The sequence below is a fragment of the Balaenoptera physalus genome, assembly GCF_965194825.1.
Source record: "Balaenoptera physalus genome assembly, chromosome: 1".
Classification (NCBI taxonomy): Eukaryota; Metazoa; Chordata; class Mammalia; order Artiodactyla; family Balaenopteridae; genus Balaenoptera; species Balaenoptera physalus.
This window is the reverse complement of record NC_138882.1, coordinates 44,094,076-44,119,145: the sequence shown is the minus strand read 5'-3', so window position 1 is coordinate 44,119,145 and position 25,070 is coordinate 44,094,076. Positions and strand designations below refer to the sequence as shown.

The following is a 25,070-nucleotide window of genomic DNA, read 5'->3' as shown; positions in this document are numbered from 1 at the left end:
AATAATATTCTGATAAACAGTTCCTCTGTTTCAGGCCCCGTAAAATTTACGTATTTCTCACTGCAGCTGAATTGACTCATTGCCATTAATAAATCTACAAGAAATGTCTGTGCTTTTGGGATCCAGGTAAAATTTCTTAATACACTGCAGAGTAAATTTACTAATGACTTGCTAACATTATGCAGAGAAAAGGAAGTCCTGCAAAACTGCTTAATATGTTTATATTTCTTGGCTCTTTAGGTCACAGAATCAAGACAGAAAAAACAATATATGAATAACTTCCCAAAGTGTAGTGATTCGTACTCATCCTGTCTTAGCTTCTTAGCTTTTAAAACTCCAAGTTTCCCCCATCTTTCTCAATTACATACCCATATACTTACCAGTTACAGCAAATTTGAACTGGTTGAAATCCATTTTGTTGAAAAATAGAAACCTGAATTTCTTATACTTTTTCAAGCCAACTGGAATGATTGAGCTACCGTTTGACACCTGTCCAGTAGTTACTGCACAAAAATGCAATTAAATCCTTCCCTTGGGCACCTCTCAGCCTGACTTAAGAGTGTCACACCACACTTCAGCACTGAAAATGAGCCTGGCATCTCTCCTCATGTTTTCTACATTCGTCATTCACATATGCAGCATTGTTCATCTTCATTCACACAAAGATACCAATCCCAAGAGCATTTCAGAGCACAGCAACCTATGAAAGGAAAGATGCCCCAAAATCTACATGATAAGCACAAGACTAGAGGATCTCCTCTGTTCAGAGGCCCAAAATGTGAAGATGCCATTAGCAGGGCAGTCTTTGCCAGAGGATGGGTCTAATGCCTGGAAATGTACCAAGTTGGGCTAAACATCCTTAGTGATCTTCACTTCTCCTGCCCCCAAACTCCCTCAAATCAAGAATGTGTTTATGCTGGTAGAATGAGCAGGATAGGCTATGTTTAAACTGGGCAGAGAGAGAGAAAGGAATGAAAAGTCACAGTAAAACAACACAGAATCTCTTGAGGATCCAGAGGGGGCATGGGAGGGGCAAGAGTGCTGGCATCAAGAGATGATTGAATACACCTGAGCCTCACTCACTTTTTCATTTTTAATCACCTGCTGTGCATCTATTGTACGTCCTCTAGACAGCTACCTCTCCTTAAGTAACTATTGGGAACCAGCAGTGCAAGACCTGAGATGCTTCACCATCTCACAAAAATAACCCTGTGACCACTATCAGTAATGGTATCATTTGACAGGAATCAGATACATATAATTTATCTTCCACAAAAGCTGAGGCAGAGAGAATCTAAATGGATCACTAGTTCAAAGTAAAAACAATAATAAAATAACCTGGAAAATCAGTCACAGGTCTTGGTGTTACTGTTTAGCTGTATTACATCTTTGGTTGCCTAGCTTCAGACATAGTTATCATTTATAATATTATTTCTATGTGATAACTTTTAAAGTTCCAAGTAGCAAATATATTTATAAATGAATTTTTTTTTAAAATAGTCCATTCATAAGTTTGAAGCTGGGTGAACATCTTGTTTATTTTGTCCACGTGTATATAATGTATCCCAAATGATCATCAGGCCTTGTCTTACATCTTTGTGTCACATATGGCCTATATGTCTAGCATAATGCTAACTGCTCAAGAATTATTTGTGGCATATGCTGTGCTTACTGATTTCTAAGTACATATAAAATCACTAACATGAGCTGACTGACTAGAGTACTAATTGCACATTACAGGTCATGGTAAAGAGAGTAAGACTTTGCAGTAGCATTTGACACAGCTAATCTCTCCCCACTGGCAACATGTCTTAGCTCACAGAACACCACACTCTAGCTTTCCTCCAGTCTCCCTGACTGCTGTCTCATCCCCCTCACCTTTGAGCCCATGGTTCTGTTCTCTACCCATCCACACTCTTAGGTGATTTTATTTAAACTCAAGGCTTTAAATATTGTCAATATGCTGATAACTCCCAAAGGTATTCTTCATCCTGGACTGTTCCCTGCTTGGATGTCTGGGAGGCAGTTCAAACCAATCATATGCCAAATTGAACTCCTAAGCTCCTTCCTGAAACTGTTCCATATGAGTTCTTCCCATCTCAATAGTTGGCAACTTTATTTTTCTACTTCTTCAGGCCCCAAACCTATGAATCATTCTCGACTTCTTTCTCTCACAACTCACATCAAATTCTGTTAGCTTTACCCTCAAAAGATCCCAATTTGACCACATCTCATCACATTCACTGCTTCTGTCCTCACCCAGGCCACCACTATCTCCCTACTGGGCTCTTGCAGTGGATTCTCAACTTCATCCACCTACATTCTCCTCCTCACAGGGCAACCGCAGTGATCCCTTTAAGTTACAAGTCAGATCATGTCCCTGCTCTGCTCCAAGTCCTTTCATGGTCCTGCAACTCACTCTGAGTAAAATCTAAGATCCCAAACACCAATATACAAGGCCCAATTGGACCTGAGCCCCTGTTACTCCTCTAACCCTTTTAAATATAAATTTCCCCTTCATTCATCCCCTGTAACCAGATGGCCTCTCTGCCAAGAATGTGCCTACCTCTGGGCCTTTGCTTTTGCTCTCCTCTCTACCTGGAATGCCTTCCTCCAGTTATTCACGTGTCTATGTATAGCTATTTATTACCTTCCAGATACATGCTAAAATATCTGAGTTCCCTGATCTGCCAATTTAATTAGCCCAGGCAGTGACTCTCTATTTTTTCAAAACACTTAGAATTATGGTTTTTCATTTGTAATTACCTTATATGTTTATTAGTTTACTTATTTACTGCTGCTATAATTATAAAAATCTTACTTGAGTTGTTCATGGCTTTAAAGTCCATGGCTTCAAGTGGGGTGTCATCAGCAAAATGGTGAAACAGAAATCTCAAGACCCTCTCCCCCTCCCCCAGAAAGAGGTACCAATTCAACAATGCACAGACTAGTTCCCTTAGTGAGAAATCCAGAAATCAGTTAAGAGGCTCCTAAACCTCAAATGAGCATGAAACCAACCACATCAAAGCTCGTAGAAAATTTCATGGCACTCGCCAGTTCAGTGTGGTGCAACTGGAAGAAAACCCAGCCTCTGGCTTCTCCTTAGAGAGGAAAGAAACTGGAACATGCATCATCTAATGTTCTGGATTTTGGGGTACCACCCAAGGGACAGGTTTCTGTCTTGCCTATCTTAGAGCACTTACAGGACTCCGTACACTCTAGATGCCTGGAGGACACTGAAAACCAAAGTGAGTTGGGCAGCTTGCAGCTTGCTTCTGCCCCAAAGGATGCATGATACAGGTGACAGAGTCTATTACAGCTTAACGGTCTCTCCCTCAGGGGACAGAAAAGAGTGGAGCATGTGTCTGACACTCCAGCTTTTTGGGACTGGCTACCCAAAGGACTGGTTTCTATCTCATCCAACTCAAAGCACTGATGGGATGCAGCATATTCTAGAAACATTAGGACCACTGAGAATAAAAGAGACCTGGAAGCCTTGCAATAGCTCTAGAAAACCTGCAGTACTAGACTCCAGAAGTAGCAAGAGATTACAAACAGAGAAATCCATCTAATTGGAAATTTATATGCACAAGTCCAGAGACTATGCAACCACAGAAAAGGTTTGAGAGGCTGACCAAATCTCATGCTGGGCAGACTGGTGAAAGTCTTTTCCTGTACATAATCAGTCTGTAAAGAATGAGAGAGGTGGCTGTTTTTTCAAATGTGTAGATCACAACACAAAGTAACACCACACACAAAGAAACAGGGAAGCATGGCTCAATCAACGGAACAACATAAATCCCCAGAAACAAATATTAAAGAAACAAATGTATATGAATTACCTCAAGGAATATGAAATAGCTATCATAAAGATGATCAGTGAGCTCAGGAAAACAATGCATGAACAAAATGAGAATGTGCACAAAAAGAAAGTATAAAAAAAAGAACCAAACAGAAATTTTGGAGCTGAAGAATACAATAACTGAATGTTAAATTCTCTAGAAGCATTCAACAGCAGACCCAATCAAGCAGAAAAAAAGAATCAGGGAATAGAAAGACATGAGATTTGAAATTATCCAGTCAGAGGAAAAAAAAGAAAAAGAATGAAAAAGAGTAAAGAGAGGGAATTCTCTGGTGGCCCAGGGGTTACTACTTGGTGCTTTCACTGCTGGGGCCTGGGTTCAATCCCTGGTCAGGGAACTAAGATCCTGCAAGCTGTGCAATGTGGCAAAAAAAAAAAAAAAAAGAGTAAAGAGAGCCTAAGGGATTTAGGGACCACCATCAAGCAGACCAGTATACATCCAAAGACCCAGAAGTAGAAGAAAGAAAGAGGCAGAGAGCTTATTTGAATAAATAATGGCCAAAAAAATCCCAATTCTGGGGAAGACAATAAACATACAGATTCAAGAAGCCCAAAAGATTCTCAATAGGGTGAATCCAAAGAAGTCCCCACCCAGAGACATATAATCCAATTGTCAAAAGTCAAAGACAAAGGGAGAATTTTGAAAGCAGCAAGAGAAAAGTAACTCATCACATACAAGGGAACACACATAAGACTATTAGTAGATTTCTCAGCAGAAAACCTGCAGGGCAGAAAAATATATTCAAAGTGCTAAAAGAAAAAAATGCCACCCAGGTACACTATATCTGGTAAAACTGTCCTTCAAAAATGAAAGATAAATAAAGACTTTGCCAGATTAAACAAAAATTAATGAAGTTCATTACCACTCAGGCTGCCTTACAAGAAATGTTAAGGGAGTCTTTCACGTTGAAATGAAAGGACGTTAGAGAGCAACAAGAGAGCACATAAAAGTATAAACTTCACTCTTAAAGGTAAATATATAAACAAATATAGAATATTTGAAGGTGGTGCATAATTATTTTAATTCTGATACAGAAGTTAAAATACAAGAGTATAAAAATAACTATAACCACAAAAACGTTAATGCATACAAGATAAAAAAGATGTAATTTGTGACATCAATATATAAAGCATGTGTTTGTGAGTACTGGTACATAAGTGAGGTTGTTATCACCCTGAAATAGACTATTATAGCTGTAAGATGTTTTGTACAAGCCCCATAGAAACTACAAAGAAAATACGTAAGAAGATATACAAAAGAAAAAGAGAAAGAAATCAAAACATATCATCACAAAAAATCAGCAAAAAGAAAAGAAGACAGCAAAGAGGAAAGAGTGAAAAAAAGCTACAAGACAAACAGAAAGCAATGAACAAAACAGTAATAGTAAGTTCTCGCCTAAGATGTAGAGTGGCTGAATTGTTTTTTTTAAAAAAAGGGATCCAACAATATGCTGTCTACAAGAAACTAGCTTAGATTTAAGGTGATACATAGACTGAAAAATAAAAGAATAGAAAAATATTCTCACGTGAATGGTAAAGATTGTAGGGGTGGCCATACTTATATAGAAAAATAGACTTTAAGTCAAAAACTGTCACAAGAGACAAATAAGGGTATTATATAATGATAAAAGGGTTAATTCACCAGTAAGATATAACAATTATAAGTATGTATGAATCTAACATCAGAGCATCCAAATACATGAAACAAACACTGACGTAACTAAAGGGAGAAATAAACAGCAACCATAATTATAGTAGTAGAGTTCAATGCCCCACTTTCAATAACTGATTGAGCATCCAGACAGAAGATCAATAAGGAAACAAAGGACATGAACAACACTATAAACCAAAGACCCTAACAGACATGCCCCTCAATTGCAGCAGAATACACATTTTTCTCAAGTGCCCACAGAACCTTCTCCAGGAAAGATCACATGTTGGTCACAAAAAAGGTTTTAACAAAATTTAAGAAGGCTGAAATCATACCAAGTATCTTTGCCAACTAAAATGGAATGAAACTAGAGATCAGTAGCAGAAAAAAAACTAGAAAATTCACAAATTGTGGAAATTAAACAACATACTCCCAAACAATGAATGGTTCAAGGAAGAATCAAAAGGGAAATCAGAAAATATCTTGAGCCAAATAAAAATGAAAACACACATAACAAAGCATATGGAATGCAGCAAAAGCAGTACTAAAAGGGAAGTCAATAGTGGTAAGCACCTTTATTAAAAAAGAAAGCTCTCAAATGAAGAACCTAACTTTATACCTCAAGGAACTAGAAAAAACAAACTAAGTTCGACATTAGCAGAAGGACAGAAATAATAAAGATCAGAGCAGAAATAAGCAAAATAGAGAACAGAAAAACAGAAAAAATCAGCAAAAATAAGAGTTGGTGTTTTGAAAAGATAAACAAAATTGACAAACCTTTAGCTAATTGACTAAGAAAAAAAGTAAGAAGCCTCAAATAAATAAAATCAGAAATGAAAGAGGAGACATTACAACCAATGCCACAGAAACAAAAATGATTATAAGAGACTATGATAAACAATTATACCCAACAAATTGGATAACCTAGAAGAAATGAATAAATTCTTAGAAACAATCTACAAAGACTGAGTCATGAAAAAACAGAAAATTAAACATACCTAAACTAGTAAGGAGATTGAATCAGTAATTGAAAACCTCCCAACAAAGAAAAGCCCAGGCCCAGAGGATTCACTGATGAATGCTACCAAACATTTAAAGAAGAATTAACACCAATCTTTCCCAACCGCTTCCAAAAAATTGAAAAGGATATTTCCAAACTTATTTTACAGAGTCCGCATTACCCTGATATCAAAGCCAGAAAGATACTACAATAAAAGAAAATTATACACCAATATCTGTGATGAATATAGATGCAAAAGTCATCAACAAAATACTAGCAAACTGAATTTAATAGCACATTAAATGGATCATACACATGACCAAGTGAGATTTATCCCTGGGATGCAAGGATGATTCAATAAACAAAAATTAATCAACATGATAACATTAAGAGAACAAGGAATAAAAATCATATATTCATCTCAATAGATAAAGAAAAACCATTTGAAAAATTCAACACCCTGTCATGACAAAAAGTTTTCAGCAAACTAGAAATAGAAGGAAATTACTTCAACATAATAAAGGCCATATATGAAAAACCCACTGCTAGCATCATATTCAACAATGAAAAAAAAGTTTTTCCTCAAAGATCAGGAGCAAGGCAAGGATGCTCACTCTCACCACTTCTATTCAACATAGTACTGGAAGTCCTAAATAAAGCAATTAAGCAACAAAGAGAAATAAAGGCATCCAAATTGAAAAGAAAGAAGTAAAAGTATTTCTATCCAGATTACATGACCTTATATGTAGAAAATCCTAAAGATTACACACACAAAAAAACTGTTAGTACTAATAAACAAATACAACAAAGTGGCAGAATACAAAATCAACAGAAGAAACAGTTGTGTTTCTACACTAACTGAACAATCAAAAAAATTAAGAAAACATTCTCATTTATAATAGCATCAAAAATGAATAAATACCTAGAAATAAACTTAACCAAGGAGGTGAATGACTTGTATAATGAAAAATACAAAATTTGCTGAAAGAAATTAAAGAAAACAGAAATAAATGGAAACATGTCCTGTGTTCATATATTGGAAGACTTAATATCATTGAAATGTCCATACTACCCAAAATGATATGCTGAGTCAATGAAATCCCTATTGAACTCTGAATGTTATACTTTGCAGAAATAAAAAACAATTCTAAAATTCGTATGTTATTACTCTAGGAGGTGGGTCAAAAAGGATCTTGCTGCGATTTATGTCAAAGAGTGTTCTGCCTATGTTTTCTTCTAAGTTTTACAGTGTCTGGCCTTACATTTACATTTTTAATCCATTTTGAGTTTATTTTTGTGTATGGTGTTAGGAAGTGTTCTAATTTCATTCTTTTACATGTAGCTGTCCAGTTTTCCCAGCACCACTTATTGAAGAGACTGTCGTTTCCCCAGTGTATATTCTTGCCTCCTTTGTCCAAGATAAGGTGACTAATGAAAATAAAAACAAAAATAGATAAATGGGACTTAATTAAACTTAAAAGCTTTTGCACAGCAAAGGAAACCATAAATAAGCCAAAAAGACAACCCTCAGAATGGGAGAAAATATTTGCAAACGAAGCAACTGACAAAGGATTAATCTCCAAAATATACAAGCAGCTCATGCAGCTCAATATCAAAAAAACAAACAATCCAATCAAAAAATGGGCAGAAGACCTAAATAGACATTTCTCCAGTGAAGACATAAAGATGGCGGACAACACATGAAAAGATGCTCAACATCACTAATTATTAGAGAAATGCAAATCAAAACTACAATGAGGTATCGCCTCACACTGGTCAGAATGGCCATAATCAAAAAGTCTACAAACAATAAATGCTGGAGAGGGTGTAGACAAAAGGAAACCCTCTTGCACTGTTGGTGGGAATGTAAATTGATACAACCACTTTGGAGAACAGTATGGAGGTTCCTTAAAAAACTAAAAATAGAACTACCAAACGACCCAGCAATCCCACTACTGGGCACATACCTTGAGAAAGACATAATTCAAAAAGATACGTGTACCCCAGTGTTCATTGCAGCACAATTTACAATAGCCAGGACATGGAAGCAACCTAAATGTCCATCGACAGATGAATAGATAAAGAAGATGTGGTACATATATACAATGGAATATTACTCAGCCATAAAAAGGAACAAAATTGGGTCATTTGTAGTGATGTGGATGAACCTAGAGTCTGTCATACAGAATGAAGTAAGTCAGAAAGAGAAAAACAAATATCATATATTAATGCATATATATGGAATCTAGAAAAATGGTACTGATGAACCTATTTGCAGGGCAGGAAAAGAGACACAGACATAGAGAACATACTTGTGGACACCGTGGGGGAAGGGGAGGGTGGGACGAAGTGAGAGAGTAGCATTGACATATATACACTACCATGTGTAAAACAGATAGCTAGTGGGAAGCTGCTGTATGGCACAAGGAGCCCAGCTCGGTGCTCTGTGATGACCTACAGGGGTGGGATGGGGGGTTGGGAGGGAGGCTCAAGACGGAGGGGATATATGTATACATACAGCTGATTCACTTCACTGTACAGCAGAAACTAACACAACATTGTAAAGCAATTATACTCCAATAAAAAAATAATTCGTATGGAACTACAAAGGACCCTGCATAGCCAAAACAATTTTGAGAAAGAACAAAGCTGGAGGTCTCACACTTCCTAACTTCAAAACATATTACAAAGCTGCATTAATCAAAACAGTATGGTATTGGCACCTAGACAGACATATAGACAATGGAAGAGAAGAGAGAGCCCAGAAATAAAACTATGCATAGATGATCAAATGATCTTCAACAAGAGTATCAAGATCACAAACAGGGAAAATACAGTCTCTTCAACAAATGATGTGGAAAACCGACAACCACATGCAAAAGAATGAAAGTGAACCCTCATCTTACATCATACACAAAAATCAACTTGAAATGGATTAAAGACTTAAACATAAGATCTGAAACTATAAAACTGTTAGAAGAAAACATAGGAGACAAACTTCATAAACCTGGTCTTGGCAATGATTTCTTGGAAATGTTGTCAAAAGCACTGGCAACAAAACAAAAATAGACAAGTGGGACTTCATCAAACTAAAAATCTTCTCCACAGCAAAGGAAACAATCAACAGAGTGAAAAGGCAACCTACAGACTGGGAGAAAATAACGGAAAACCATATATCTGATAAGGGGTTAATATCCAAAATACATAAGGAACTCCTACAAATCAACAGCAAAAAAAATTAATAAATTTAAATTTTTTTAAATGAGCAAAAGACTTAAATAGACATTTATTCAAAAATGATATACAAATGCCCAACAGGTACATGAAAAATGCTCACCATCACTAATCATGGAAATGCAAATCAAAACCACAATGAAATATAACCTCACATCATTAGGATGGCCATTATAAAAACAAAACAAAACAAAAAAACAAAAAATAGAACATAACAAGTGTTGCCAATGATGTGGAGAAATTTGAACGCTTGGGCACTTTGGTGGGAATGTAAAATGGTGCAGCCACTGTAGGAAATAGTATGGATGGTCCTCAAAAATTAAAGATAGATAGAAAGAAGATAAAAAAAAAAAAAAAAAACAAAGAAACAAAAATTAAAGATAGAACCAGCTATTCCATCTCTGAATATTTAACCAAAAGAATCAAAAACAGATTCTCAAAGAAATATCTACATTCTATGATCACTGCAGCATTGTTCACATTAGTCAAGAGGTGAAAACAATCTAAATGTCAATCAATGGAGGAATGGATAGAGAAAAAAGCGGTATATGCATACAATGAAATATTATTCAGCCTTAAAAAAAAAAGGCATCCTTGTCACATGCTACAACTTGAATGAACCTTGAGGACATTATGCTAAGTGAAATAAGCTAGTCACAGAAGGTCAAATACTTCATGATTCCATTTACATGTGGTATCTAAAGTGGTCAAACTCAACAGAAGCAGAAAGTAGAATGGTGGTTACCAGGGTTTGGATGGGGGCAGGGAAGTGCAGTTGCTTTCTCAATGGATATAGAGCCTCAGTCATGCAAGATGCAAAAGTTCAAAAGATCTGCTGTACAACATTGTGCTTACAGTTAACAATACTGCGCTTCACACCTAAGAATTTGTTAACAGGGTTGATCTCATGCTATGCACTTTTTACCTCAATAAAAAAATTATAATAAAAGGTTAAGTCCCTGACATAGGAGAATAGTCTTAAAAGACTATGGTATAGCCATAAAATGACATACTATAAAGCCATTAAAAAGGATTTCATAAATCTATAGTTAAAGATATAGATATAGATTCATAATATATTGTGAAGTGAGACAATTAGGATATAAAATAATATGTATTATAAAGTACAGTTTTGAGAGAAAAAGAAACCATAGTCTCATACAGTGCCAGGTACATAATAGGCATTCAATAAATATTCACTTAACATGTAAACATTCATGGAATTTTCTTTCATTTATCAGATAAAATTTTTTTTAATTCTAAGTTGTCTCGCTTCTCCTTCCTAGATCATTTTGATTTATCATCCCCTAATTAAAAGGATTAATCCTTTTAAAAATCTATTTATAACTTTATCTGGCAATTTTGGTGGCAAGAACCTTCAAAAGGACACTACTCACTTTAATTTTTCTCAAGATTCAGAAGGATTCTCTGTAATCCTAAAATTCTGAGATTTTTTTTCATTCATTCATCCAGCCAGCCAGCCATTCATTCATTCACCATAAGAGGCAGCAAGCAATGGACAGATGCAAAATAATGAGTCATCTATATGGGTATACAGACTGTATACAGACTGAAGCTCTGGAGGGCAGAAAACAAAATATCTGCACTACTTATTTCAACAAAATAAAAAATGTTAGAATGCAGCTCTGATCTTGGAAAGATGCTTATATTTATAAGAGAAAGAAAAAGGAGAAATTGGGAGGTGGGGGATAAGGTGTAGGAAGCTAGAACTCACGGATCCAATAGTGTTCTTTTACTAACTGGTAGCAGGCACTTAGAAAAATTACTGAACTGTTTATTTTCTTAGCTCTAAAATGACAGAGTTTGACTAGGCACTGTAGATTCCAAGTTCCAAATTCAATTAGTTTATTCCTTAAAATGTTGTTAATGCAATTAATACAAAATACATTATGATAAAATTTTGCTGACACTTTTCAGAAACTCCCTGATTTTCAGATATAGTTACCACTTTTGCTTGCTCTTTGCATTTTCTTTGAGACTCAAAGACACATATCCCAGTTCAGTTTATATATGAGATTAACTTATTTTTTTCTTTTCCCTCAAGAAAGGAATCTCATTAGGTCCCTAACAAGAAGGCTATCTGAAACAATTTAATCCTGCATAAGGAAAGGATTACAGAGGATAAAACACAGACACAAACACACAAACATACACACAAGTTCTCTATGGATCAAGAAATAAGGCTATGAGGTACTGACTAAAGAGAATAAAGCAGGATGTCTTGTCCTATCAAAATATAGTTTTGCATTATTTTTTGCATAATAGCCCCATATAGCTGTCCATGAAAAATATGCCTCAGGAATGATATCATTATCATAAAATAAGATTATTTTAATTAAGCCAACTTATTTAAAACTAGCCTCATGTAATAGATCTTTCAGGCCTGCTCAAATCAAGAGCCAAATGTCATCATCTGATAAAACATCTTCCAGAAATGAACACTGCTGTGAAGCTTTGGAACTTTTGGAGAAAAAAAAGGAAATCGTTATTTATCAAGGAAAAACTAATTACACAATTATTTACGGTGACATGTAAGCTGTAACATGCCTAGAAATATCGCTATTGTGGAAGATTTTAAATAAAAAATAATTTTTAAAGGTAATAAAATATACATCTTTTATCCTAAAATGGATACTAGAATGTATTTTGATAAAATAAAAATAAAATAAAGGGCTTCTGCCACACAGAGCCCGTGCAAATCATCTAGCAATTATCTATGCTCATTAAAATGATCTTCTTTTCAATGAATCTTAGACACATTAAGTTGACTATCTAGTATCAGCTTCAGAACACTCAGCCATCTCCCCTCTCCCTTATATTTCCCCCAAAAGTACACACATTTCCAGGATCATCGCCCTTGAGCACATCTTCCTGAAGGGCTCCTATCCTACTAGCCCAAACCCTGTTTGTCCCCCCTTATTTAAAATTCTTCACAAAATCAACTTTCATTAAAATTTCTCCAACTAATCTTTCTAATCCCCCTAAGTCACCACGTTATTTGCCTAGCACAATTATGATATAATTATGTTTGTTTCTTTCTAAACTTTCTATTTGTCAATTTCCATTGCATGCAAAACCTAGACCACTAATGAAGACCTATGAGGCTTTGGCCTGTTTCCCTCAACTCACGAATGATGGGCCAACCACACCGGTGTTTGCATAGGCCCTAGGACACACCAAGAATGCTCCCACCTTTGCATCTGCTGCCTACTCCTCCTCAAACGCTTCCTCCCAAGATCTCTACACGACTGACTCCCTCATTCAAACCTCATCCCAAGGTCACCAGCTCAGAGAAAACACAGCCCTTCTAGAGGAGCCCTGCTCCCATCATTCCATCTCACTGGGTCATTCTTTAGTCTTCGGAACATTTGTACTTCCTGAAATTATCTTGTTCAGCTACTTCTTAGTTTATTTTTAGTCACTTCCCACTAGGATAGAAGCTTCATGAGAGCAGGACTCTGTCAGTATAGTTCTATGTTGATGACTCCCCTTGCTTAAAACTACACCTCTTAAAAAACATTACATGCAGAATGAATAAATGAATGAATGTGCATTTTAACTACCTCTTCCTTTAGATGAGTAGGTCTTTACACCGTCTTACCTCAGGTCTCTCTGATAGCTGATATGCTACCTGAATGTGATAGATGAATGCAAAAATGTTTCTGAGTGAGGATGCAGAAAGAGAACTCAGGATGGCCAGTGTGTGTCCAAATGTCCAAAAAAATTCAGATTCACAAAACTATGCTGCAAATCAATTTTGTTTTCCTGTACGAGTGATAAGTTACTTTGACTTATCAAAATGTAATTTTGTCTCATAAAATTTTATTTAATAAAAACTGGGAATAAATCATTTGATGATTTGTTCATGGACTAGGACAAATGGAAAATAGCAGCAGCCTGCCTACCTCCTGAGAAGCAAGAGAAAAACAGGTGTTCAAAGAAACCCTCACTAGCCCCTCCCTCATGCAACAGGAACTTCAGAACTGCACCCAGCAACATATAAATTTCCTTACAGACTGGTAGGTAATTAACATCGTAAATTCTACTTTACCAGATAAAAGCACAAGCGCTAGAGCAAGTTTTAAAGTCAAAGCTAAGAAGACCTCTGCCATATTCACTAGCTTCTTCTTTGCTCAACAAACACCTGGGTCCCGATCATCTGAGATGCTGCTATGTGAAAATATGCTGCCCACTAACGAACATAATTTGTATGCATCTCCGTGGCTATTTTAAGGAAAATAAGACCTTCCCTTTACTTCCCCTGCAAAATAAAAGAGAAGAATCCTAAATCCATCTAATAAGGATGTTTCTCCTTTCTAGTCCATTTGGGCTTGCCTTGCTTGGAAATCTGTTAGTGAATCCTGACCACACTATCACTCTGTTGGAAACACACAGCACCACAGACCCATGGGGTGGTGACTCTTGGGTTAACACAAAACCTCCCTAAGGTCTCCCCTTCAAATATGGAGGAGAAGTGAGGTACCTCTGCTCTCGGGGTTAACACCAAAACGTCTAAATGGACACCAACCAGTGTCTCTTCACCCATAAATCTCAGAATCTGCTTCCCTGGTACCATTAGTTTCACTCTTGTGCTGATCGCACATATGTCCAAGGACAGTGGAGTTCATTTTATTGTACCTGTCACTTAAATCAAACGTTTTCAAATCACCCTCTATAGTATATGAATAACAGTGACAGGAAAGGAGAACTTTTCATTTGCCCAAAAGGAACATGTCCTGCTTTAGCAATTACGAGTTTCTGATGACTCCCCATACTCCTCTAAGTGAGTTTTAGCAAAATAAGAAGAGATGCATAACTGTAGAAAAGGGACTTTACAACAGCCAAGAAACTATTTTGGGACCCTAAAAATGGAAAATTTAAGAATTAAAGATTCTTTTTCCTGAAATATGCATCACTGCAACCCATGTGGCCATGTAACGGTGTCTACTGAGATTCTTCTCCCTTTTCACAGTACTCACATTCATTGCTTTACTTATTTTCCAAAGTTCCCTGAATTGCTACATCACTAGAGAACACATTTTACTTCTACAAGCCTCTGGTAAATTTTGATTCCTTAGGTACCCCTAAAAAAATACATACTTTTAACAATCTGCCAATATTGGCACTTTCACTTAACATTACTATAAACCGAGGACTAATTACAGACTAATTGGAGCTCTCTCACTTATACGTAACAGTAAGTTCTAAATAAACTGGAGTTTTCTGAGAAAAACTAAAAGCAAAACAGAGTGAAAGCACATAAAGAATATTTCTGAACACATATGCAAGTTAACTAATCACGGGGTAAAAATAAAGCAGTACTGTATAGAGAAAGTATGCTTCGCCGATCCAAAAGCTATTATAAGGGAGTACGTAAGGACATAGAGAAAAATTAATTAGCAAAATGTAAGTAGTCATAAATAGAAAAGTATGTACTAAAGACTGAGAAAAAATGTTCTTTGTAAAAATGGGAAAATAAAAAAAAATGGGTATGTTTGGTTACAGGTCTAAAAGAAAAGGTTTTAATAGTTTAAAAAATGTAGGTATAATAAATATATATTTGAAGGGATAAATGTAAATCTAAGTATCTGTTCTGCAGTTTTAATTTTACACTAAAAAGGGAAATATCAAAGTGTGGAAATACTACCATGATCTGTGAAATGCCTGATGTTCAATTGAATTTTTAAAATCTCACATGCCTGGGTAAAGAGGCACACAAATGAGAACTGAGGCTCATCTTTGTCAAGTGAAAACTAATGGATTTGGGAGAAAATAACCCAGGCTACCCTTTTCAAATAGTGTTTTCAGTAACCTACAAGAAGCCTCAAGTCACTGCAATTCTTTGCCTGAGGACATCATTCAACAACAACAACATACGAAACACTAGGCATCATCAGAGAGGTAATAGAAATAAAACAGGGGAAAAAAAGGACAAGGAAAGAATTAAATCAGAAAGCCACTTTTGTGCTACATTATGATTCCTCCTCTTCTGGAATACTGCCCACAGCTCTAATTGACACTTCTCAAAATGTTAACTGAGCAGAAAGCAGTTCAAAAAAGGATAAGTAAAATAATCAAGAAGACACTGTAAGTGCTAAGGAAGAGATGAAAAAACAAGACTACCAGAAAGGCAAAGACCCAAGACACACAATATCACGGATTACAAAAGCATACAGAGTTGAGGAAGAATGAATTCTACATGCGGTAGGGGATGAAGATAAAAAAGACAGTGTCCCTCTCCGTAGAAGGGAATTTCATGACTTTGCTAAATTCGCTAAGCAAATGGCTTAAAACTTAAAGGATGTAATTTTACAAAAGAGCAAATAAAAAGAAAAACTTTATTGAGTAGAATGTAAGACGCTTATCTCAAGAGAAGGTACAAGGTGAAATGTGGTTATATTCAAACAGTTTAGATAAATTAAGCTTATGAATATTAGATCCATGACAGATTTTTCATAATGTCATGAGGCACTGGGTACAGTTGTCCTTTCTAAAGCTGGCTTTATAAAGGGAACTGAGGCACTGTTTTTATATGTTCCTTAGATAGTTAAGAGTAAGAAATACTAAGCTAGATGAACTACTATTCTTGATTCAGCCAAGATATTCAAATGTTCATAAAAATGAAAGGCAGGGGAATAGCTGAAAAAGTTAGAAAACATCATCTCATTCCCTTACTGAAAAGGATATTACCTAACCTATGTGAATACTTAATAAATAACAAAATAGGAGGATTCCAATAGCACGACTGAAAGGAACCATCATTTATTTCCTGAAATGAAAACATTTCAGGATGTAGCAATTCTACTACTACAAGATCTACAAGTAGATGAGTACTTCTCCTCTTTTGCAATGCCACAGGTTCTATTCTTCTATACTCTTCAATACTCCATACTTGAACTCTTCAGTCAATACTTCGGTTTCTTCTATTCATCACTTATTAAGAGAATGAAGCTTTTCGACCAAAGGACCATAAGGGAATCTAAATCCCCCACCACAAGGGATGTGGGGAGTGGTAGTACTCTGTGTCAGGTCCTCTATGTCAAAACCCTTCAGACAATAGCTAACATGAAGACTTGGAATATTCCTGAATCATCCCCTACACAATGGTGAGCAAAAACTGGAGATGGCAAAATGGCATGCATATGTGATCCCATGTGTGTACAATTCTGTGTGGACAGATGCATATGTGTGTGTATACACCAACACACACACACACCCTTCAGTCTATTCCATTTGTGTATAATGCCTAAAGAGAGGTCTTGGCCAACTCCGGAGGGAAGGATTTCAGATCTTACTTTCTTCTTGATACCTTCTGGTATCACCTGGATTTTGTACAAGATACTATTCATACTTTGTGGATGTTAGAAACCAAGAAAGGAGTAAAAGTGCTATAATCCTATAGATAGAATGTTAACCTAGTGTGTTCTTATAACTATTTCCCTCTGCTCTTTCTCTTTCCACTCCTGTCCACCTCTTCCATTCAGGTAAGAAGCCTCCAGCTTGAAATCACCTTCCCTGACCTCACCTGCTCAGGCTTTCCTCCCCTGCTCAGGCTTCAGCATGACTAGTGCCCAACCACACACGTTTCTGCATAATATTTTAGTTGCTCATTGTGGCCTTATAATTGTACTCTCATTCTCCACAAGTATATATTCTGCCTTCACATTTACAGACCTGCTGCGTCTTCTGCTGCTGGTCTTTGCTACTACAGCATGGATGTGCCAGATGCACCAGCAACTTAAAATGAAGCAAGTGTACCCTAGGTGCACAAGTCAGAAATCTGACTTAGTTTGTGGGGTTAGATAAAAGGGGATCCCACGGAGAAAACACAACAAAATAATGTCACTCCTAAAAAGGCCTTCTGGAACAATGGAAACGAGCTATAGAGTCACCTGAACGACAGCTCTGCAACTCTAATGCTCGCTGTGCCACTTTCAGCATCTCAAGCCAAAAACGGCTGAGTGACCTGGGGTTAAACATTCTGTGCCTCAGTTCGCTTATCTACAAAAGGGGGATGATGAAGAATAACCTTTCTGTTTCCTAACCAAACAAAATAGAATACATATATAAGTACTTTTTAAAGAGATATAGCCTTGAACTAAATATTTATTGGTTATTTACTATCACTAGACATTGTGGTACACACATTCCTGTGTTAAGTATCTAAGCAAAAGGCCCTGGAGATGGAGTCACAAGGAAGAATCTAATCAAGGTACCATTCTGTCTCTTTCTGAACTGCAAGGCACCTAATCTGTCTGTGCCTCAGTTTCCTCACTTTGCAAATGTGAATTAATATATACATGTCAGGGGATGTGTGAATTAAATAATATAATATACCTTAACATGCAAAATGGTATTCAAATATATGATAAAATGAAAATATGGAATGTACAACTCTAAGAATTTTAGAGCCACCATCATAATTGCTATGGACAGATCTATACTAGTCAAACTTCACTCTAATACTATTTGACTGAGCTTTACATTTAAGTCATGTTTTAAGTTTAGACCAGAGAAATTGTCAGCCAAAAAATATTTTTAAATGTATTACAATGTATATGCAGAATAATTTTGCTCTCTCTGCAATAACCATTCCAGCTATCAAATAATGTCCTAGCCATTATTTTAAAATAATATTCCTTTTTAATCATATCAGTTTGGGTGATATTTTATTGATATATAATATTCATATAGCACTTTACTTTTTTTTTTACCAATATTAACTAGTTAAGTTTCATATATCCTTTGGAGATAAAATCATTTTCTGACAACTTTTATGTTTTATAATAAAAACCTAACTATAATTAGAAAACAGTGAATGAAACTATCTCAATTGTTACTGGATGTACTTACACATGGAAAAAGTGTTTCCCTTTTCATTCTTTCACTCTGAAAGTCAAGATAGCATGAATATAGGTGCTGGGATGGGAGGCAAACATAAGTTATCCCACTAAGAAAGTAGCAAATGGGAGAGTCCCAGGAAAACTGGAAACTGACAAGGTTTCTGTATCACCCTTGATACCTAACTCCCTCTTCTAACTATGAAAACAGCACTCTTGAGTAATCCTCACCCTTGTAGCCCAGTACTTTAAGTGACTCCCAGATAATCTGCTAAAATAATCCAAGCTACTTGAAGTTTACACATTACGCCATCTAAAAATGCTTTTTCCAGAGATTAACCCAAAGGACGTAAAGTATTTATGAGATGTTTAAATATTTTTCAGGCAATTTTTTTGTTAGAATCGGGTTCCTAAAGTCTAAATTCATCCAAAATATTGAACAGGAAAAGTAAAATCACTGATAAGAAAAGACAGCCCTTTTAGATGCTTTCTGGACAACATGATTTTGTGTCCATAAATAAAATGATCAAAGATGAACATACGCTTTCCAAAAGTGAAGCCAAATATTTAAAATACCTGGATGCTTATACAAACTAGAATAACAGCCACCAAACCCTTGTATACAGAATCAGATAGTATCACTCACCACCATGTACAATCAGTTCTAAGCACGCTTTTCATATGCTAAACCATCCCATTTGCCATTAAGAGAGCCATAATCCAAAACATAATTGGGCTCCCCTATTCAAACACTTTCAGTGGCTCCCATGCCTAGAGACATACTTTTTAAATGTTTCTTTTAAAGGGTTCCTACGGGCAAAGAAAAAAGAAACCTTAAGAGGCCTGGGGGCATAGGGTGATACAGCTTGCTAAAACAAGAGGAACATCCTTGAAATCTTAGGTTGTAAATCAGTCATTCACGCAGACTTTGGATCTGTTCCTCAGCAACCTCTACATGTTGAAGTGCTCCTGGGGTCATACTAGAATCTCTGCTCATCTCAACCTGCACTCATTCTCCAGGTGATTTCATCCAACATCTTGACTTTAAATGCTTTCGGTATAATGATGACTTCCAAAAGTATATCTTTAGCCTGACCCCTCCCCCAAAGACCAAACTCGCATTTCCAGCATCCTACTCAACATCTACCCTTGGATGTCCTCACAGGCATTTCAAACTTAACTTGACTGTGCTGGCCTGGAATTGGCCTGAGCCGTTGGGCTAAAGGACCCACACAACACTGTCCCTTGGTAAAGGCATGAGACACTCTGATCAAGAGTATTGTTTTATAACCATGACCTGAGGAGCTTCAGGGAGGTTAGCACCAGCTTGTCAGCGTTATTTATGGATAACATTGTGGTGGATGATTTGCACCGGGTCTCAGAGAGACTCCTGGAAAGCACTGCCACTGAGGCTGGTTATATAGCAAGAAAATGCCTATGTGACCAGCGGGGGATCAGAAACTCCAGCCAAGACGCCATTCTGGTCTCCCTGGCCCACAATGTTCTGTGCACACACTGGTGGTTCTTGATCCAAGAGAGGAGTACGGCCTGGCATGGCCTTACAGAGGGAGGACAAATACAGCTGGCTCCTGGCCCCGCCAGACCCCAGGCTGCGATATGACCCTTGCCTGTGGTGCAGATCCTTATTTGGGTGCTGTTGTTGTACTGCACCATGTTCCTACATTATGCTATAGATCTGTAAGCACTGTTATGTGGGGTCCTGTGAATCTTCTTCAATAATCGAAGCCCGTCTAATGGACACGATTAGTGCCCCAAACTAAGCTCCTGACATCACCCCCAATCCAGGTCCCCCTGCACTCCTCCTCATCTCAGAAAAATGGGAACTGTATTCTTTCAGTTTCTTAGGACAAAAATGTTGGGCTTATCTTTGACTCCTCACCTTTGCCCCGCCCATCCTGTCCGTCAGTAAGTCTCATTGGCTCTCCTGCCAAGATACATCCAGAATCTGAGCATATCTCACAACTTTCTCTACAACAACCTTACTTCAAGCTCCCCTTATCCATCACCAGGATTATTACAACAGCCTCGTAACTGCTCCCTCTGTTTCTGCCCGTGGCCTCCTGCAGTCTATTCTGAACTCAGCAGCCAGGGTGATCCTGGTGAAACATAAGCCAGGATAGAACACTCATCTGTACTAAAAAGCCAAACTCCTGATTCTCACTTACAAGGCCCTACAGGACTTGGCCCTCATTACCTGCCTGACATCATCTTCCACCACGCCCTCCCAGCATCCTTGCTGTTCCTCTGCAGGCCAGGAATGCTCTCATCTTTGGGATATGCTGGGCCCTCTGCTGAGTGTTATTCCCCAGACAGCCCCTTGGCTAATTCCCTCACGCCCTTCACTTAAAAGTCACCTTATCAGTGACCTTATCTAAAATTAATCACCAAGACCATCCAACATTTCCCACCCCTCTTCACTACTTTATTTTTTTCTCCTGAGACTTATCACTAACATACCATCCTCCCCCAGTAAAATGCAAGCTCGCCAAGGGCAAGAATTTTCATGTGTTTTATTCTCTACTGTATTTCAGTGCCTGCGACAACGCACATGGAATTCAACAAGAATTCAATAAATATCTATGAACGAATACATGCTTATAGAATTAGTATAAAACAATGTTTTTCTTTTTTTTTTTTTTTTAAAGTCTAGTTCATTGGCATTCTAGGAAGGCATGTAGCTCCAAGTATCCCACGGTATACAACCAATGCCCTCAATGGTGCATCTACTCCAGCTGGAGGGGAATAGGCCTAGGGTAAAGCCCACCTCCTTCCTGTGGAATAAGAGGCCTTTCTCTACTCTGTTAGACTTGCTCATGCCGCTGCCCCTCACACCCAGACAATTCAGTTACACCCAGACAATTCAGTTGCACCATGCCCTCTGCCTAGAACATCTACTGATTCCAATTTTTCCTCCAGAGAGCACTGACTCCACACTTAAAATCCAGTTTCCCTTTCACCTCTTCTTCTGTGTCTTCCCAACTCTCACTGGGTGGTTAATTTCTTCCTCAGTAGCCCAGCTCCAATCTGCAAGTAGTTCTATTATAACTAAGTTTATAGCAGTCTCCTGCATTGACTCTGAAGGAGAGAGTACCTTAAGAGAAGCCATGTTTTTCCCCATCATTTTACTTGGCTCAATATCCAGCGCAAAGGTCAACACACTGGAAGTGCTCAATAAATGCCACTGAATGAAGCAGTAAGAACAAAATTGAGAAGAGGGAACAGTACAGAGAATATAATCCCCTCAACTGGAAGACTCCAAAGATCTAGACCTGAGGTCACCACATGACCTTGTGAAATGTGTCAGTTTCTTCACCCAAAAAGTGGATAGAATACCTTCCCTACCTACCTCACAGGGGCGTAGAGCTCAAACGATAAAACAAGAGTCAAATCTCCCATAAGATGTTTTTATTATCAATGTATAGATCATAGATTTTTGCCCCGTTTTTTAATCTCAGAATTGACTCAGCAAACATGGAAATAACTAGATTAAAACCAGGTATATCTAATATAACCATGCCTCTACTGGTTTACGACATTCAAACAGGAGAAAACCAGGAAGTGTTGTCCAAAAAGAATATTAAAATCCAGGTTATATACTCTCCATATATATGGAGAGAGATATGTTATATAATGTAAATCACGATGTACAGAGGACTATAATTTGATATTCATTACACTCTAATATACAGAATAATAGGGAACTTGACAGCAAACTTTAATGTTTATTAAATTTTTTTAGAGGCAGTAAATATAGGAGCTAAAATCATAAGCTCTGGAGTCTGTCCATTTAGCTTTGAATAACAGTGCACTCTACCTTTTGGAAAATTAGCTCTTGGAAAATTAGCTCCCTCTCAGTTTCCACCTAAGTTAAATATAGATAATAAGGCACATACCTCATAGGGTTGTTTAAGAGAATTAAAGGAGCTAATACATGGAAAGGGGATTAAAATAGTGCCTCGCACATAGTAAGTGCTCATTAAAATTTGGCTATTGTTAATGGTATTCATGACTCTTGAAACTTAAAAAGGTTTCCATATATTTTTCTGTACTGGCATCACACTAACAAATGTAATGGAAGTTGAAAAGTCAAAGTTTTCAAAATATTTCATCCCAGAAAAGATCTCTTTGTCTTGATATCTCTGCCACCACCTCAATCTTGCCTTAGAGGGTCTTTGTCAAAAACAGCACTTAGGGACTTCCCTGGCAGTCCAGTGGTTAAGACTCCATGCTCCCAAAGCAGGGGGCCCGGGTTCAATCCCTGGTCAGGGAACTAGATCCCATGTGCCGCAACTAAGAGCCCACATGCCGCAACAAAGATCCCGCATGCCGCAACTAAGACCGGTGCAACCAAATAAATAAATAAATATTTTAAAAAACCAAACAGCACTTAGATTGAACACACACGATGGGACTCGATAGCAGAAAAGGAAGTTGCTCTCATGTGCCTTAATGCTCCATTTCCCAATCTCCCCCCACACCCCGCCCACCCTGCCCCCAAGCCTAGGCTACCCTGTGATACAACCACAGCATGGAATGAGGTTACCATCACCCACCCAGAGGTGTAATTAATAACTGGAGGCCAGATTAGGTTAACTGTACCTGACGTTGGCCTTACTGCCTGACTACCCACTTCCTCCTCTTTGCCCACTATTCACAAAAGGAATCCAGAATTCCTTCTCCACCAACACAAGGACTGAACTTCTAACTTCTCCAACTATTTTCCCCTCAGCACTGAAAGCCCTGGAAGAGTGGAGACTCCTAGGAATAAAGCCAGACCAAGATTCTGAAGACCTGAACTCTCATCCTAAAGATACTATCTGGGGTAAATCATTCGGTTTCTTAGCCTCCTAATCCTTAATGCTGCGATATTTCTGCCTAATATACCCGCTCATGAGGTTTTAAGGGAGGATTAAAAGGGAAAATAAACACGGGAAAAACACTTGGAAATTTATGAGAACCATACAAATGAAATGTAATTCTAATATATGAATCCTGGCTCATTTGCTTTCCTCCCTATTTAGACACTGAGCTTGATCCTTGGAGCCATGCCACTATAAAGACTTCTTTTACAAGAAGAAATTATGTTCAAAGAGAAAAAAATAATTTATTAAAACCATAGGGTTATAAAGGTGAGTGATATGACAATAAATAACAGGCAAACCTCTGCATTTAAAAACACTCAATAAGCACCAAAATCCTTAAGATTTTTTAAGAAGCAAAGATCCTCAATCGGCAATGAATATTAATAAAGCTAAAATGGATTGCCTGTGTAGAGCAAAAAGAAAAATAATTATGTCATATATTGAGCTCTGTTTGTGTTCACTCCAAAAACAATGTAGCATTTTTTTTCCTGCCCAAGACAAACAACCTCACTTGAGAAGGTAAGTATGCAATTACCTGAATCAGATGCTTCCACCCAATTAAGAGGTAAGCAGAGAAGGAAAAATAACAAAAACAGCAAATAAACCTAACACTTCTTGAGCACCTAAATGCCTTCCACGGATTATCTCTTTACTCCTTACAGCAACCTTACTTGATAGGTATTCTTCCCTCACTCTAGATAGATCTAAAGCTTAGAGAGGAAAATTACTTGTTCAAGATGACAACTCTAGGAAAGTACTCAAATGGAATTTAAAACGTCCTATCCGATCCCACAGTTTAGGCTTTTACCACGACTCCATGCTCCCTCCACCAAAATAACATAGAGCTCTTCTTCTAAAACCCAAGGGAAGTGGGGACTCTTTAAAGATTTTCTGTACCTCTAAGGATGATGGGCACAAATCAAGAGTGAAGTGGAAGTGATCTTATGCAGGAACGGACAATGCGGTGGCTGGACTGATAATATTATTTGGCAGGTTCACTGTCAATACTGAAAATGGCACCATCATCTACAAATAGTAGGGAATTCAGTATCTAATTATCTGAAGAACGTTTCCAAAATTTAATCAAATAGGTGAGATGCAGAAGTGTCTGAATGTGGTAGGAGCTAAATGAGGATCAGAGAGTACTAGCTTTGATAGCTTTCAATAAAACTTGAACGAGAACTTGTATTCTATAAATAGAGAGGGCTATGGAGGACAGAGGTAGCATTTGGGGATCCATGGCAAGAGGGAATAAAAGAGGAAAGGTCGTAGAACAAGAAACTGGATAAAAATCAATAATAGTTTCTTCCCTCAATCGACTATTCCAACTCACTCAAATGATGTAAAACCAAACATAAGATGAGGAAGAAACTGCTCAGTTGATGACTCACAGATGGTTTTCAATCCCATTTGACATAAACCTGGTAAGAAAAATAGGCTCTATAGGAAAATGAATATATGTACAATTAAAATGTTTTCATCAGTCAGATCTCTCCTTGAAAGAAAATTCTAGGGCTTTCTTCTTGACCAAGATTCTTGGTTGGACCAATGATTTGTTTTAAACAAAAGAAATCTACAA

The 25,070-nt window shown here is 37.4% G+C and overlaps 1 protein-coding gene across 6 annotated transcripts in view; it reads right to left on the bottom strand.

Annotated features, from left to right (window-relative positions):
* KCNK2 (potassium two pore domain channel subfamily K member 2) overlaps nt 1-25,070 on the bottom strand; it is a 231,375-nt gene that overhangs the window by 116,773 nt on the left and 89,532 nt on the right. The window lies entirely within an intron of this gene.